Source organism: Trichosurus vulpecula, chromosome 6, assembly GCF_011100635.1.
Source record: "Trichosurus vulpecula isolate mTriVul1 chromosome 6, mTriVul1.pri, whole genome shotgun sequence".
Taxonomy (NCBI): Eukaryota; Metazoa; Chordata; class Mammalia; order Diprotodontia; family Phalangeridae; genus Trichosurus; species Trichosurus vulpecula.
Genome location: NC_050578.1, coordinates 41,069,666 through 41,088,291, shown reverse-complemented (window position 1 = coordinate 41,088,291; position 18,626 = coordinate 41,069,666).

The following is an 18,626-nucleotide window of genomic DNA, read 5'->3' as shown; positions in this document are numbered from 1 at the left end:
ACACAAACATGACCTTTTCATGCTGGGAGCAGAATGTCCTATTTCATGGTTAATAAACATTATTTCCTTCCTTTCCTTTTCCCTTCCCTTTCTCTCCTCTTTCCCTTCCCTTCCCTTCCCCCTTCTTTCTCTTCTTCCCCTCAATTATCTTGCTTTTCTTAAGCTGAGAAATATATTGGAGTTCTGTATAATAAACAGCCTTTCGCCTCCACCTCTGTGAGTGTCTAATTCAATTCAGGGGAATGATTTTAACTCTGTTAAGCAAGGTATAGGTTGGTGATGCACAAAGGTAGCTTTCATTTTATAGAAACAAGGCAGTAATCTAATATTAAAGGAAGGTCATGCCCTTAGCACTGCCAGCCTAGATTGTACCTTGGCAGTTGTTTTGATAGCAAGTACATCCAAATGAATGGGATGTCAGGGAAGCCAAGGTTGTTGGACTTATCTTGGGGAAAAACCCAAACAAACAAACAAAACAAAACTTATCAAAGTGTTTCTGGGTATACCAAATAGAACATACAAAATATAAATAGAAGGGAGAATGAAAACAGCAGCCTTTTTTTTTTTGCTAAGCAGATCTGATAATGTCATTGTTTGTATTTCTGTTTTGTTTTCATTTTTATACCCCCAGCATCCAGTATAGTGCCTAGCAGGAGGTGGGTGATTAATACGTGCTTGTTGATGGTTGGCTGCTGTACTATTAGCTGCTATTATCAAAAACAACTCCCCACCCCCACCCCTGACTCCTATCTACTATGGATTAGCAGTGTGGCACAGTGGAAAAGGACTCTGTCTCCAGAATGTAGAAGACATTGGTTCATACCCCACCTCTGGGGCTGTTGTTGTGTTTGTCCTTCCTTCTTGAAGAGGACCATGACATCTGGGAGATGTTGACATGACTTGCAATTGACTTTGATTTAAGTGAGGCAGGACTGTGCAAGGTCACCAGCCTCACTTTCTCCTCGAGAGCCATCTGGATCCAGTGGCCTGACATTCACCAGGAAGACTGGTGATGGCCCAGGATGCAATGGGAGACCCTGGCCCTTTTAGGTTAAGGTCTTTTCTGGTTCTCACTTTGAGTGAGTGAGGTAAGGCCCATTCAGTGAATAGGCCTCTGCCTCTGAGGCTGTGGTGCCCTGTAGGACCTTGGATCAGAGAATCCATCTTACAGGCAATGTTTATCTAATTGAATTTAATCGAACCACCCAGGGCATTAGTTTTCTTATCTGTAAAATGGGAGGATTAGCTAGATGGCCTCTCACTTCCCTTCCAGACCTAGATTGAAGGCCCATTCTGACCCTGATGGCTCTCAGGGAGATTCTGGGTCTATGCTAACGGATGGTGGTTGCTGCTGAAACAGAAGACCTGATAGGGGGAGGATCACTGTGGCTTTTGGCTCTCCTTCTTTTCCCCATGATAGGTCCGCTGCTACAGGTTTTCTGAGCTCCCTCAGTTAGGTAGGGGCAATGAGGAAGCACACTGGATAGAGTGTTAGGTCTGGAGTCAGGAGGCCCTGAGCTCAAACCAGCCTAAGTCACTTACTAGCTATGTAACCCTGGGCAAATCACTTAACTTCTCTCTGCCTCATTTTTCCTCAGCTCTAACTTAGCAGATAATAACCTATCTCTTAGTGTTGTTGTGACAATCAAATGAGACAGTATTTGTGAAGCTCTTAGCACCTTGCCTAGCAGATTATAGACACTTAATAAATGCTTATTTCTACACCTTGCTATTGTCCCTTCCTTTTTATTAAGGAAAACAAAAGAATTAAAGGAAAATAGGAATTCTATTTGTTAACAGAAAGAAATTCTTGCTTCCATTTTAAGGAAGGATGAAGAAAGTCATGGGAAGAATTGAGGAATTAAAAAAAAATTAGATAGTCCCTGCCCTCAAAGAGCTTACAGTCTACTAAGAGGGACAACATGCAGACAAATATATATATATATATATATAAGTTATATGCAAGATAATTACGAAATAATTAGCAAAGGAAACGCATTAGAATTGAGGAGTTGGGAAAGGCTCCCTTGTAAAAGCTGGGTTTTAATTGAGACTTAAAGGAAGCCAGATATTCCTTTAGATTCTTTCATAATCCTATGTATTTTATTTTATGAGTTAAAAATATTCTTAGAAGAAGTCCAAGGGCTTTACCAGATCGACAAAGGGGCTCATGACTCACAAAAGGGGAAGAATCTGTGGCCCAGAGAATGCCTGAATTCTATTCCTACTTATGCCACTCACTGATTGGCTGTTGGGTGGTAGCTGTCAGATTTTTTTGGGCTCCTTTCTATGACCTACAGAGGGAGAAATAATTCAGTTGCGTTAGCTTTCTGTCCAGTTCTATTCCTAGCTTTCTTTCAAATTTAAGTATCACTTTGGATAGGAGGTTTTTCCTAATCCCCCCAGCTGCTCCCTCTCTTGGAAATTGCTAACTCAGAATACAGTTACCATGACTTGTGATGCTGATACAAAAGAATGCCTTCAGATGAGGCAGATTTTTTCCACCCTCCTTTTTGGGATTAAAAGGAAAGAACAGTTTACCATATTCATCTGAATCAGAACAGTTTCAGATGTGCTATGATCTTGTGTCCTCATTAGACAGTATTTAACACCTCCCCTCCCCATGAGAAATCTCAGGTTACCTTTGTAATGATAGCTAGGTCCTGATCAGAGTGAATAATGAAACCTTGAAGTGGTCTATTATTTGAATTTATACTATACATTTCCATGGTCTGGAACCAATGACAACATTTTATACAATTGTAACTTCAAACGGTGTGAATTCTAATAAATGCAGCTACTTCACGGCCTTCACTATTCCCATTGGTTGGTACCTATATATAATTTGTATTTACGTATATGCATACACATAGTTTCCCTGTTAGAATATAGTCACTCAATAAATCAACAAGTGTTTATTATGTGCTAGGTGCTTGGGATACAAAGAGAAAAATAAAAGTCCCTGCCCTCAAGGTGCTTATAGTCTAGCCAAGGGAGACAACATGTGCATAAGATATATACATTTTATCTATCTTAAAAATTTGCTGGTTGGCATTTCAGATTGGTTGGTAAAAGGAAGCCTTTATATAAATTTCTTGAGGGTAGGGGAGTGGGGGAATGCTGTTGGGTTTGTTTGTTTGCTTTTTGTCTTTTTTCCCCAGCAACTGTGCCTGGTATTCAGTAGGTACTTAATAAATGATTGTTGGTCAACTGACTGATTCAATCCCAAAGTTCTTTGAAATCTTATAAAATAACAACTTGAACAGACCAAGCAGTCATTTGTTTAAGCCCCATGTTTAATACTTTCAACATTTTATTCTTTCCCAAGGTTCTTTTCTTAAATTTTCTGAATTTTAATCTGCTATCTTTGACTAGCATGTCCATTTGGATTTTGAAAATGTGTGTCCAGAAAAGAACAAACTAAGGATTCGCTTCCAGAATTTTGATCTCAATTTCTTTTCCCTTAGAAAAATTATGTGGTTGACAAATGTGAGTACTTAGGCTTTTTTTCCTTAGGATTTCCAGCTTTACATTGCTCCTAGTGTGTGTTGACTGAGTCTCAGCTACCTGGAAATGATCGTCTCTGTGGAGTTAATGTCCCAAAGGAAAGTTTTACCTAAACAAAGTACAAAGGCAAAATAATCTGTGTTTCTCAGAAAGCCCAGCAGTCACTTCCCTAGCATGAGCCCTGAGAGTCCGGTAAATTCCCTCTTAAACCTGTTTCTTTGTGCCTTTGGACCTTGAAGGTCGATTAGCCTGGCAATATAAAATAGAAGATCTTCTTGGAATTGAATGATGAATGGGAATCATTGCTACATCAATCATAGAATTTTAGATTTACGAGGGTCCTTGAAGGTCATTTAGGCAACCCCCTTATTTTATAGATGAGAAAGCTGAAGGTCAGAGTGGTTAGGTGACTTGTCCATGGTCACAGCTGCGACTCAACCCAGATATCCGGCTCCCAGTCTTGTGTTTGTGCCACTACACCATCTTGACACATTAGATAGAGTAGATGCTGTTTCTGAAAATGTGTGAGTCAAGAGTGTGGTGGGGAAGGCCTGTAATCCCTGCTACCTGAGCAGCTGAGGCAGATGGATCTCCTGAGTTCAAGGTGTTCTGAGCTGCAGTGGATTATGCCAAGCAGGTGCCTGCACTAAATTCAGCATTAATATGGTGACTTGCTGTGTGGTGAGGCGGAGAGGGGCGGGGGAGAGGTGGAGACCAGGTTTCCTAAAGGGTGAACTAGCTCAGGTCTGAAACATAGCAGGTCAAAACTCCTATTAGAGGAGGTTGAGGAGGAAAAAGAGGAGGAGGAGAAAGAGGAGAAGGAGGAAGAGAGAAGAAAAGAAAATATATGTAAATATTCAAATGGATCTGTGCAATGTAAATATTCCCTGCAATAATAGAGTTCACAACCCATCCATGCTTGCCCATGCCATGTGATTTTTGTTTACATCCTTTCAAAAATCTTCTTTTTCTTCTTTTCCTTTTTTTGGGGGGTGGGAGAAACCTCTATATTGTTTCACTTTTAATATACATGTCTGTACCTGTATAATCAATTGGTTCTATTTTCTTCACTTTGCATAATTTTATAAAAGTCAAGACATAGATAGATATAATACAGGGGGCCCATCTAACATTCTGGGAGCCTTCTGATAGTGACATTGAAGGGATGGCAGCTGAATGTGTAAGCTGGCCACTAGTTAATCACTCTCTTATCTAGTTTTACTTCTGACTGATGCTCATTTTTAATTTTGTGAAAATATATAATCACAAAATCTGACAGCTGAAAAGAGTATTAAGTGTTGATAAACCACCAGCACACACACAAAAAAGCATGTCTCCTTTACCATATTCCCAACAAATGTTTATCTAGCCATTGCTTGCTTTCTTTCTTTCTTTCTTTCTTTCTTTCTTTCTTTCTTTCTCTTTCTCCCTTCTTTCCTTCCTTCCCTCCCTCCCTTCTTCCTTCCTTCCTTCCTTTCTTTCATTTCTTTCTTTCTTTCTCTCTCTCTCTCTTTTTCTTCCTTCCTTCCTTCCTTCCTTCCTTCCTTCCTTCCTTCCTTCCTTCCTTCCTTCCTTTCTTCCTTCCTTCCTTCCTTCTCTCTCTTTCTCCTCTTCTCTCCTTTCCCCCTCTTTCCCTCTGTCTTTATTCAGATATTGGGTCTCCCTATCTCAGCCAGGCTAGAAGTGCAGTGGTCATTTATGGGCCTCTGATTGGCATAGAAGCTTTAGCCTGCTCTATTTCTGACCTGGTCTCATTTACCCCCTCCATTAGGTACCCCTCCCATATGCATTTCACATGACTGCAGTGGAATACTATATATGCCCTTATAAAAAATAAGGAATATGAGAATTCAAAGAAAAATTGATAGACTTTTAGAAAATATGTAGAGTGAAGAAAATAGAGCCAATCAGCTATACAGATACAAACACATATGTTAAAAGTGAAACAATACAGAGCCCCATCTCACCTTCCCAAAAAAAGAAGAAAAAGATTTGGAAACAATATTTAAAGTGTACACAATAGAACAGAATGAAGTTCAGAAGGCAACAGAGAAGCAAGCAGATGAGCTTTAAAAGTAAAATGTTGGATTTATTATATTTTTTTAATAAAGCAACTTGTATATAAAGAGATGAGTATTTCCACACATAATCTGCCTTTTTTATTCTACTTTGTATATAATATAGTCTTTTTGGATATTCATTAAATTCAGAATTTTAAATTTTAAAAAAATCTACAGATCGATAATGTAAACGAAAACAACATTGATTGATTAATCTGAATAGAATGGACTTTCAGCATTGCTTTTAACATAGCATTAGCTCTTACTGAACTTGTATTTGAAGCAGAACCCTAGTTCTTTTTCACATGAACCGATGACTAACTATGTCTTTCTTATCCTGAGCTCCTGCAGCTTTGTTGTTGCTGCTGTTTTTTTGTGAATCTAAGCACCTTGGAAAGCATGCAATGTACATATACAAGGTATTTATTATTACTTATATTACTATTTTCAGTAGATGCTGTTAAAAACTTCTGCTACTTTTGTGGTTTGCACCATGTTCACTTATCATTCCTGCTGAGCTGATGCTGGTCACTGGTTAAGATGTAAAGCAGCTAGGTGGTGCAGTAGAAAGACCTCTGGGCTTTGAGTCCCAAACGTCCTGAGTTCAAAATCTGGCCTTAGGCACTGGCAGTGTGACCCTGGGCAAGTCACTTAACCCTATTTGCTTTATTTTCCTCATCTGGAAAATGAGCTTGGGGCAGCTAGGTGGCACAGCGAGTAGAGCACCGGCCCTGGACTCAGGAGGACCTGAGTTCAAATTTGACCACATACACTTGACACACTTATTAGCTGTGTGACCTTGGGCAAGTCACTGAACCCCAATTGCCTTGCCTTCACCCCTCCAAAAAATAAAAAAAGAAAATGAGCTGGAGAAGGAAATGCCAAACCACTCCAGTGTCTCTGTCAAGAAAACCCCAAATGGGTTGGTGAAGAGTTGGACGGACAGGACTAAAATGACAGAACAACAACAAACATAATAAGCGCTACTGAAGGAAAGGGTGGTTAAGCTAGTTTGCTTGTCTTAACCTGGCAGAGTTTTGAATGTCTTAGTGACAGCCACACCACCGATCCCATCAATCTTTACAAATGTTTGGTAGCCTTTGCTCAGGCACAACTTATTTATGTGCTGAAGGAAAATGAAAGTTCAACAAAACCAACCGACCCAGCATCCTTTTCTGTAAGTAGATGTAATATTCCACAGCCACTCTGCAAAGAAAAGAGATGACTTCCTGAATCTTAAACAAACAAATAAAAGCCTCCTTGAACAAATTATATTAACTCTGTAAGTGAAGAAAACAAAGAGAGGCATAATGACTAAATTAATACAAGAGAAGTCCACACCAATAGATAGAATTCAAATCAAATACAATGAGTGATGATGCTTCCAGATGGTGGGTGATGAAACACACTTCCTTCCTCTCTTCTAAGAAATGGTAAACACAAGTGTGGAATGTGGCATGCTCCTACGATCTGTATATCAGACAATTTTTGAATATGTGTGAGGAAAAGTATTATGGGGGTTCATTTGGAAGTGATCTTTGTGTAAAAAATAAAAAGTTTCAATTAAATGCTTTTCGTATGTGACCTTGGGTCACTTAAGCTATGAGGGCCTCACTTGATGGGAGTGGATTAGAAGATCTCTAAGTTCTGATAGGCCTAGGTATATGTGCCTGAAATACAGATAGAAAGATATATTTACATGTACTTGTATTCTACAAAATCAGCCACCTACTCATCCAAAAGAGTGTGCTTTTCTCCACCAATTTCTTTTGTCATCACTGTCAGCCACATGTCCCCCACACCTGCTTTTTTTTTTAACCTTACAGAGTTCTCAGCAAAAGTGGACAAAACCATCATTTCATCACAGATGGCATGCCTCAGTCTTACTGAAGGTGTTAATGATAACTGGGCTGAGGTGGAGAAGTAAGCCATTTTAATAACATGAATTAGAGTTTTATTGAAAACTCAGCCAAATAGCAAAGGTCAAAAAATCAGAAGGGGAAGGAATGTGTGTGTGTGTGTGTGTGTGTGTGTGTGTGTGTGTGTGTAAAAGGAAAGGAAAGCAAAGCAGAGGTGAAGAAAAGTACCATCTGGGTCTCTGGAATGGTTCTGTTCAGCACATGGCCATCACCAAGGCAAATGTGCCAGGCTTTTTTCATAAATTCTCTAAAGTAACACTTACACTTTCTGCTTCTTACCCTAGATTGTGTCTTCTGCCCTACCTGTGGTTCTAAACTCCAAATCCAGGTTTCACCGGCTGTCACTCTCTCTTTACCTGCTGGTTTAACTGCTTCGATTTGGAATCCGTCTGATCCTGTCTGCTGTGATTTGTTTCCACCTTCTTCTGCTCTCTGGCAATGTCAGAAGATCCTGTTCCATGCAAACAAAAACACATACTGTGTGTGAGATCATGCCTGAAAGATATGTCAGTTTAGGAGCACATTTCCTTTTTGAAATAGTGTGTTCCTTACAGTGAGTGGGTGGTATAATAGGTAGAGAGTTCACCTCAAATGCAGGAAGATCTGGGATCAATCTTTGCTCTGTTACCTATAGGCTGTATGACCCTAAAAAGGTACTAAACCTCTCAGTACTCTAGGCAAATCTCTAAAATATAGGCGGCATATAAGGTGCCAATCTGTGTTAGTAAAGGGAGTTTCATCATGCAAGAGTTCCCTATATGGATGAAATTACATGTCTGGTCCATATTCCTATTTTAGAAAGTATTGTGCATTTTACATTTTTTTTATCATTCCCTCCCAACATCCCCCCGCCAAAAACAAAAACAAAAACAAACACCTAAGTTTATAAAGTTTAAGTGGAATAAGGGATATATATGATCAGATGGTGGCCAACCCTTATGTTAGGAGGTCTTCAAAACTTAGCAAAGTTTGTCTTTGGATGGCAGTCATAGAATTCACTGGTGCCCAAATAGGGAAGGAAGGAAGGAAGGAAGGAAGGAAGGAAGGAAGGAAGGAAGGAAGGAAGGAAGGAAGGAGGATGGGAGGGAGGAGAAGAGAAGGGAAGGGAAGGGAGGAGAGGGGAAGGGAAAAGAAGGGGGGAGGCAAGGAGAGGGGAGGGGAGGGAAGGGAAGGATGAAGAAAAAAGAAAGGAAGAGAAAGGGAAAGAAAGGATGAAAAAAGGAAGGAAACAAACTTTTATTGAATATTTACTGCATGACTGTGCATATAAATACAAGTAAACAATAGATAATTCCTGTCTTCAGGAAGATTACATGCTAATGAGGGAAGATAAAACACAAAAGAGAACTAAAAAGAGTGAGGGGTAGGATGAAATTACCAAGTACAGGGATATAGGTTTGAAGTTCAGAGGAAGTCAGGAATAGGGCAAGGAGGAAAAAGAAGGTGGGCTAGCCTTGGTTCCTCCAAAACATTGAGGTTTCAGCAAGAAGTCACCAGAAGGAGAAGGGGAGTGGGCCTGTGGAGGGATATTTCATGGTGAGTGGGCCACAGAAGTGATGGACTGTTCCAGGTTGAGGAGACCCAAGGTTCTAAGGGAAGTTCTAAGATGAGCAAGCAATAGAGGGGGCATAGTTTTGAAGTCCAGAGGAAACCAGGAACAGGGCTGGGAAGAGAATGAAGCAATAGTAGACAACAAGTGATATATTTCTAGGATATTAAGACTCTCAGAACATGGTGTTCTGAGATCCACACCAAACTCTGAGTGGCTTTTTACCATTCAAGAAGCACTATGATCATCTATCCAAATGCATTTCCTGGAGTGTTTATCTTCTATTATAAAATGAATTCATAAATAAAAATAGAGCTGTCGGATGCTCCACATTTACTGAGCATAGCTGATAGGACTTTGATGACATTCAATTGAAAAAGCTCCAGTTCGGAATGGAATTCCTGAGCCTTTGGATAATTTTAATTAAAATTCAGAGAAGTTCAATGAGTTCTACCATTACCCTGTCAACCCCTGGAGTCCTAGGTTCACTTTTTAGGTCACTATGGGTAACAAGGTGGCCAGTTCCCTCCAAATCCCTCTTTGTACACCTCTCCAAACCACAGGCTGGTTTATGATAGGATTGTGCAATTGGCAGGCACTGCCAAATGAGAAGCCCAGTCCTCAAATAAGGAAGCAATGTTGGAGGTCGGGGCTGTGGTACATTGAAATAGCTGTATAATAAAGTAAATGCAGCCTTAACTTGCAGTCTTTGTGATCGAATTCATTGTTCTCAGACCTCAATTGAACTTCCCTTCCCCCCAAGCACTACACTCCATTTTAAATCAGTGTCTTAGAAATTATATCAAGCATTTTGATATTAAGGATTCTTGTGGGCAGTATTTGCACAGTGCTGACAATGATGATGACGATGACTATGACGATGACGATGACGATGATGATGATGATGATGAATGTCACACAAGTTAAAATACAGGGCAATAAACTTGAGCATTTCTGCTATGAACTGCTTCCTATGCCATTTTCCAAAGTGGTCCAATATATAGCTATTAACTGCGTCAGTAATATGGACTAATAAAAGAGAGTCAAAACTTGCCCAGAGAGCAAATAACATCTGCTGATTTTGAAGAAAAGCTGAAATGGAGTCAGGCACAGGTCTTTTATTTTCTTTCTTTCTCTCTCTCTCTCTCTCTCTCTCTCTCTCTCTTTCTCTTTCTCTTCCTTCCTTCCTTTTTCTTTCTTTCTTTCCTTCTTTCTTTCTTTCTTTCTTTCTTTCTTTCTCTCTCTCTCTTTCTCTCTCTCTCTCTCCCTCTCCCTCTCTCCCTCTCCCTCTCTCCCTTCCTTCCTTCCTTCCTTCCTTTTTCTTTCTTTCTTTCCTTCTTTCTTTCTTTATTTCTTTCTTTCTTTCTCTCTCTCTCTCTCTCTCTCTTTCTCTCTCTCTCTCTCCCTCTCCCTCTCTTCCTTCCTTCCTTCCTTTTTCTTTCTTTCTTTCTTTCTTTCTTTCTTTCTTTCTTTCTTTCTTTCTTTCTTTCTTTCTCTATTTCTTTCTATACAATGCCTAACACAGTGCCAGGCACATAGTAATTACTTAATAAATGCATATTGACTGACTAACTGACAAACAGCTAGGTGGCAACAGTGGATCTCTATTCACTCGGCCTGCCTGGTGTCAGGAAAACCTACATTCAAATCCAGCCTCAGACATTTACTAGCTGTATGACCTTGGTAAGTTGCTTAACTTCTGTCTGCCTCAGTTCCAAATCTTATAACTGGGGATAATAATAGCACCTACCTCCTAGGGTTGTTGTGAGGATCAACTGAGATAATAATTGTAAAGTGCTTAGCACAGTACCTGGCACATAATGGGTGATACATAAATGTTAATTATTATATTAGTTTGGAAAACTAATGAAAGGATAGTTGTCATATGAACTGAAAAATTCCAAATAGTCAAATGAGGAGGAGAAACCAGTATGGGATCCCTAGACTCACTTCTTAAAGAGGCCTATTCACTGAATGGGTGTTACCTCACTCTAAGTGAGAACCTGACTGAAAGGGCCAGGGTCTCCCAATGCAACCTGGGTCATCTTCAGTCCTGGTGAATATCAGGCCACTGGGCCCAGATGACTCTGGAGGAGAAAGTGAGGCTGGTGACCTTGTACAGCCCTCCCTCCTTCCCTCAAATAAAAGTCAACTGCAGGTCAGGTCATCGTTCCTTGATGTCATGGTCCTCTTCAAGAACAAAGGACAAACACAACAACAATTGGTCCTCCTTATATCAGAGGAAGTCTTTTCCCCAACTTTAGAGAGTATCAAGAGTTCCCATTAGCTTGTGGCATGATCTGTGTAAGAATAGTTACATGTAAGCAGACAATGTAGAGGCAGCTAGGTGGCACAGTGGCTAGAGTGTCAGGTCTGGATTCAGGAAGACTCCCCTTCCTGAGTTCAAATCTGGCCTCAGACACTTACTAGCTGTGTGACCCTGGGCAAGTCACTTAACCCTGTTTGCCTTATCAGCAAAATGAGTTGGAGAAGGAAATGGTAAACCACTCCAGAATCTTTGCCAAGAAAACCCCAAATGAAGTCATGACTGAAACAAATGGAGAAAGAGGTGGTTTAGAGTGGGCATTAAGTGCTTAGTGTAGGGAAGGACTAAGCGCTGTAAAAGTCTAGAAGCTAAAAGGCTACTAAAAACATGCCTCTTGCCTTTTGGTTTAAGGAGACTCTTCACCTACACCTCAGCTAGAACTTTTTTAAGAACCATACTATCACCCAGGAGCACGTCTCTTACATGGTAGACACCAACCAGCTGTGTGTCTCTGGACTAACCTTTCCCAGTTTTGTTTTCCTTAAATGGAGATGATGGAAGCAGGTACTTTACAGGGTGAGGACCAACAGGTAGAATATACACAAATGTTTTGCACACCATAACGAGCTAAATAAATTGAGCTATTTTTATTATTAATGGGACAGAACCTGTCAGAGTCCTTCTAACAGAAACCTTCTGTCACCACCTCCACTATTTTGTTTCATTTTGGGCAGGAATTAACAAGGTCCTTCATGGAAGCAAGGCTTCCTGTCTCATAAATTTTCTTGTACTGTGCTCTCTGTGACTCTCATTTTCCCTCTCCTGTGCTCTGCCTCTCAGTTTGCATTTTCTAATTGATACCAACATGAGTCTTAGAGCACAGAAAATGTAGGCCAAGTGGGGTCAACCACTATCCTATTTTACAACTGACAGTGGTGTTTCTCCTGTTAGCAGCAGTAGTGGCAGCTTTGACAATGACCATACCCTCCTCAGAGAACAGCTTCGTGCTTGTCATCGGTCATCGTATCCCCCAAAGCTTTGCCCATGATAGGTGCTTAATATATAGGAATAGGGACTGTATCTGCAATTTCATTGATACTGGGAACTCCCAAATGAGGAAACCTCCTTTAAGGTTTGCAAAGTGCAGTACATGCACTATTTAATTTAATCCTCACAACAGTAGTAGGAGGTGGGTGCTTTTATCACCCCCATTTTAGAGATGAGGAAACTGAGTCTAAGAAAAGTAAAGTAACTTGACCAAGCTCATGCATCTGATAAGCTTGTGAGGCGGGATTCAAATTCAGGTCCTCCAGACTCTAAGGCTAGCCTTCTTCACAACATCATACTATGACATTTGAGATGTGGAGCAAGTTCTTAAGGAAAACATTTGACTGCTTTGCACTGGTTTCATCACATTTAAGAAACCTGGTGCATTTGTCTGGGATCACATATCCCAAGTGCAAATTGCTCCCTCTAGAGGTTTCTCTTTTAGGAACTTTAGTAACAGCAAAATTAAATAGCATTAACTACATTTAATCTATTTTTACATAATTTGCCTAAAGTGTAGGTCTGATCATGACACATCCCTTCTTGATAAATCTTGGTGTTTCCTTATCACCTCTAATATCAAATAGAAAATCCTCTATTTGTCTTTTAGAGCTCTTCATGATCTACATTTGACTCTCCACCATGTACCCTATGATCCAATGACACTGGTCTTTCTGGTCCTGACTCTCTGCATTTTCAATGGTTATCCTCCAAAAGCTAGGAGGAGCACTGGTCCTGAAGTCAGGAATACCTCAGTTCAAAGCTGGCCTCAGATACTTACTAGCTATGTGACCCTGTGAAAATCACTTAATTCTATTTGCCTCAGTTTTTCCATCTGTAAAAATCAGCTGGAGAAGGAAAAGGCGAGCCACTGCTGCATCTTTGCCAAGAAAATCCCAAATGGCGTCATGAAGAGTCAGAGATGATGGAAATGACTGCACAACAACATCATTGCCCTGACCAATCAAAATTCAAAGTAAAATCTTTGTTATATATGTCATCTATATGTATAAACATATATATAAATATACATTATATACATATGTATGTATATATTTTTTTCAAGCAAAACAAAGTCTCTCATTGACCATGTCCAAAAAGGCATCTTATTCTGCGTCTTGAAACCATCACCTCTCTGTCAGGAAGTGGGTAGCATGCTTCATCATCTTTGAAAGTTACGTGATGAATTATGTACTTAAAAAGAAAAGCAAGCTCTTGTAATAGAGATTCACTATTTCATGTACAGTCCTCTCTGTTTTACAATGGAAATGGAAATGCTGATTTTAGTGGGTGTTTTTCAAACTCAAAATAAACTTTTAAAGTATATATTGTTGAGAAACATTTGGGAGAAGGGAAAGGAAAATTCCTTCAGCAGAAACATAAATTAAGTGATCAGATGGTTTTGATATTACAAATTAACTGAATATGACTGAAATAAAGTTAACTTACTTAAGACTTACCATATTTTGCTGTCTAAGTATTGGCACAAGAACATTTTTAACATTGAGCCAGACTAAAAAAAATCCTTTTCTTAAAGACAATACAAGCTCCAATCTAGAAAACAGCATCACTTATATGCTTTCTTTTAAAAATAAAAATGCTTTGCTCCAGAAATCTACGCTCTCGATAATAATAACATAAGAATAGACAACACCAATGATGAGTTCCCTTAATCTTTTATCTGTCTGGATGATCTGTTGTTGTTATTTTTCAGTCATGTCTGACTCTCCATAACCCCATTTATGATTTTCTTGGCAAAGAGACTGGAGTGGTTTGCCATTTCTTTCTCTAGCTCATTTTACAGATAAGGATAAAGAAACTGAGGCCAACAGGTTTAAGTGACTTGTTTAAGTGACAGCTCTAAGTGTCTGAGGCCAGATTTGAACTCTGGTCTTCCTGACTCTAGGCCAGGTCCTCTATCCCTGTGCCACCTAGCTGCCGTTTGCATGGTCTGCTTTTAAACAAAGAGGAAAGAAAGCTACTTCCAACTCTCTCTCTGATTAGGGAAGAGTGGGGAGTCTATAAAAATGGGAGCTGGTGTGGTGGAAAGAGCACTTGTTTTGCAGTCAAATAGCCTGACTTTGAATGTTAGTTCTATTACCTTCTAGCTCTGTGACCTTGGATAGATCATTTGACATGCCTAGGCCTCAGTTTTCTCATATGCAAAATGAGTGTCTTAGACTAAATGGCTTCCAAAGTTCCTTCCAGTTCTAGGTCTTATGATACTATACTTCCTGAGCATGGAAAATGTCACATTTATTTGGGAAGCAGACCATTTGCTTTTGGAAAGAAGGAAGAAAGAAATGGCATGTATACAGTAGAAGAGAGACATGAATTGCAAATCAGAATACACTGCAAACGAACAAATGAGGACAGATACAAGGACAGATGAATAAATCTGCTAAGAGTCTTTTTCTTGAGCGCTGGCATTAAGCTTTTCTCCAACTCCCAGAGCTGACTTTGAATCTAATATACTCTGCACTTTACAACACATGTTTTTGGTTCATGTCAAGACATGTTCTTCACTGGGAGAGAATGGAATAATTGGCCTAAAATACTCAGGATAGCACTGAGGGGGAAATTTCCATAAATGCACAATCAAAGGAGAAAATAACACTGGGAGGAACTCATGGGGTATTAAACAGTAATCATCTCATTAAGATAAAGATACTCTGAATTTCTTTAGACCTGAATATCCTATTCCAAATGTATTTTTCATTTCACATGTTACCAAGCAAGCAAGGTCCAGTGATTTTCTCTTATAAATTGGACTTGAAAGACCGTATGAAGAACAACAGAGAGAAGCTGTGGCAGGAACTGCCCTGTAGCCCTCAGCAGGGTTGTTGAAGCTAGTGGGCAGGGTTTTACTAGGCTCCTTCAGAACTGAAGATGGTGTCCCAGGTGATGGGAATTAATGGCAGAAGGACTTAAAAAGGATGTGACACTAATAATTCAGAAAGGAAGAAAGGAAGGAAGGAAGGAAAGAAGGGAGGAAGGAAGGAAGAAGGGAAGGAAGGAAGGAAAGAAGAAAGAAGGAAGGAAGGAAGGAAAGAAGAAAGAAAGAAGGAAGAAAAGAAGGAAGGAAGGATGGAGGGAAGGAAGGAAGGAAAGAAGAAAGAAAGAAGGAAGAAAAGAAGGAAGGAAGGATGGAGGGAAGGCAGGAGGGAGGGAAGGAAGGAAAGAAGGAAGGAGGGAGGGAAGGAAGGAAAGAAGGAAGGGAGAAAGAGAGAAAGAAAGAAAGAAAGAAAGAAAGAAAGAAAGAAAGAAAGAAAGAAAGAAAGAAAGAAAAAGAGAAAAAGAAAGAATTCTTCCTGGCTTAGGGCAATTTTTACAGGCTTAAATTACACCCATTGTATGATTTCCAGGATCCTTCCTTTTATCTGGGAGCCATCTGGATCAAAACAGTAACAGCACTTTTTTGACAACTGCCTCAAAGCAGACTCTGTTCTCAGAGTCCATCCTGGATTTCTGCTTAGTCACAGCCAGGTCACAAATGAATTGAGGGAAAAAATGAATAATTTTCAGACCCAAACTGCTCTTTTTGGCCCCTCTTAATAAGGGCTGATGGGTAGTCCCAAAGCTATTTCTAGTGTTTCTGCTGTTGTGGGGATGTACTAAGTCACTATCACGTCTGCCAGCATCACCATGGGAACATGTTGACAAGAGAAATCAATGTGATGCTTGATATACAACATGCTGCCCAGTAGCTGGAATAATCCAAATAATTTTTTCAGCTGTTCAACATCCAGAATATACTAAAGACAGTGAAAGGGCAGTGGGTGAAGGAGGGGAGGGAAAGAAAAAGTTTCATTTCCCTTCTTGATTATCACTGGATCATAGATTTAAACCTTGAAGAAACCTTAAAGGCCATCAAGTTCAACTCTCTTATTTTATAGATGAGGAAATCAAGGACCAGAGAGATAAGTTCAAAGTCATTCAGAAAACAATTATTAAGCTCTTACAATATGCCAAACCCTCAGCTAAGTGTCAAAGATACAAGGTCACCCAGGTAATAAATATCAGAGGTAGGATATAATCTCGGGCCCTCTGACCCAGCAATTTTTTTTTCATGGTACCACATCTTTAGATCATGAATATGGAATCAGCTAATCTTTGGTGAAATCATCTAAGATACAGAAAACTTGTTGATTTCTTTCTAGGCCCCTTTGTGTGTTATATCAAAAGCTTTTAACATATTTATATTCAGCAAAAGTAAAGGCAAGAAGAAAAGAAAGTAGTTATTTTTCCTAAGTAGCATTATTTGTTTTATCCATTAATAGACACAGGACTGGGGAAAGGGCCATGGGATTTAAGAAGAATAGTCCTCCAGGGATTTGCTGAAATAGTTGCCCAAGTGGGCAACTTCTCCAGTCACTCAGTTCTTTCTATCGGTAAAAGCCATCTTAGGGTGGGCTTTACGAGAGCACTGGGCAACTTTTGGAGGCCAAAGCATCTCTCCAACAGCACATGATTAAGGTCTCAGATCTATAAAAAAAGAACACTATAGCCTAGTACTTTAGGCTTCACAATGTAATATTACTTATACCTCCTAGCTGTGCTATGAAGGAAAGGTTCTACAATTTAAAGACCTACCACTGGTGATCCAAAAACAGGAGCTTTTTAGACTGCAGCTTGCCAGGATTACAGTGTTCAGTGATATCCTGTTTGATTGTCAAAATACTAACAGATTAGGTCACACATGCATCAAGCATGATCTGATGAAAGTGCTCAACTTCCATTATTAATGGTATGACATTGGACAAATGACTCAGCCACCCTGGGCCTCAGTTTACTCCTCTGTTAAACCAGTGGGTTGGATTAGATGGCTCCTGGGGTCCCTTTCAGCTAGCTCTAGCTCAGTGATTTGATGATATTTTCTCTGTTTCAAAAGATGAGCCAGTGACTTAATTCCTTATTGCCTCTAGGATAAAATATGAACTCTTCCATTTGGGATCTAAAATCTTTCACAATCTAGCTGCAACCTATATTTCTAGGCCAATTACAAACACTACTCTTCACATACTCTTACATCTAGCCAGATTGGTCTTTTCTCGGACTCATTTTACAAGATACCACCTCACCAACTTCAGTGCCTTCAAACTTAGGTTAAGTGCCACCTGCTACCTGATTTCCCCAGTTTTAGTGGCCCCCCATTACTTTGTATTTGTTGTGCATGTATTTGTATTTATTTTTCTGTGTACACGTTAGATCCTCCCAGTGGTATATTAACTCCTTGAGGGCAGAGACTGCTTTATATTTCTCATTGTACCCCCATCACCTAAGACAGTGCCTGGTACATAGCAAGTACTTAATAATATTTGTCAAATTTAATTAAAAGAAACTGTATGATTGAAAAAAGCTGATCGGTGACCAGTTATGGCATCATTGATCAGTAACTCATCAAAGGAATAGTTATGGGGTTTTTGTGTACAAAAAAGATATTGCTAGATCACATATCAATAAGGAAGGTGTTTTGAGGTTTTCCTCACCCCAGTGTTAATGATTGATTTGTGTGGATCTATTTACATTTTCTAGACTGTTCCTTTCACACTGGGTCCCATTCGTGACCAGAGGAAGATAGTGAAAGAAGCAAATACGCTCTTGCACAAATTGACCCTTTGACCTGGACCTTATTAGTGTAAACTCGAATCAGTTGAGCTAGAGCTAACATAAAAGTGTATGATACTTTTTTCTAGGAAAGAAATCTCAGTATTCTAGAAGCTTCTATTTGAAGGATGAAAGTTCAATAGAATTAATAAGATGTAAGCATGTCTAATATAATTCAGCAAACATTAAGCACCATGTCCAAGGGACTGTGTTAGGTGCTAGACATACAAAGAGTAAAAAGAAAAGATTCTATCTATTCTTAAGAAGCTTACATTCTATTGAATGCTGGAATTTAAAGTCAGCCTTTTGATGAATTATTGAGTACTACAAATTCAGGGTAGAGCCTGGGGCTGAGTATATATATATGTGTGTGTGTGTGTGTGTGTGTGTGTGTATGTATAGGTATGTATGTATACATACCCATATACACACATACACATGTGTTTGTATGTTTATGTGTATATATACATATATGTATATACGTGTATATGTATATATCTGTAATTTTGCTACATAGATGTGATCATTGAATCCCTGGAAGCTGATGAGTTCATCTAAGGAGGCAGTATATAGGGAGCAGAGAATCCTAGGGAGACCCACACTGAGAGAATGGGAAGTATTGAGGAGGATTCAGACAGCTAGGGGAATTACAAGTGGGCTATGGCATAAAA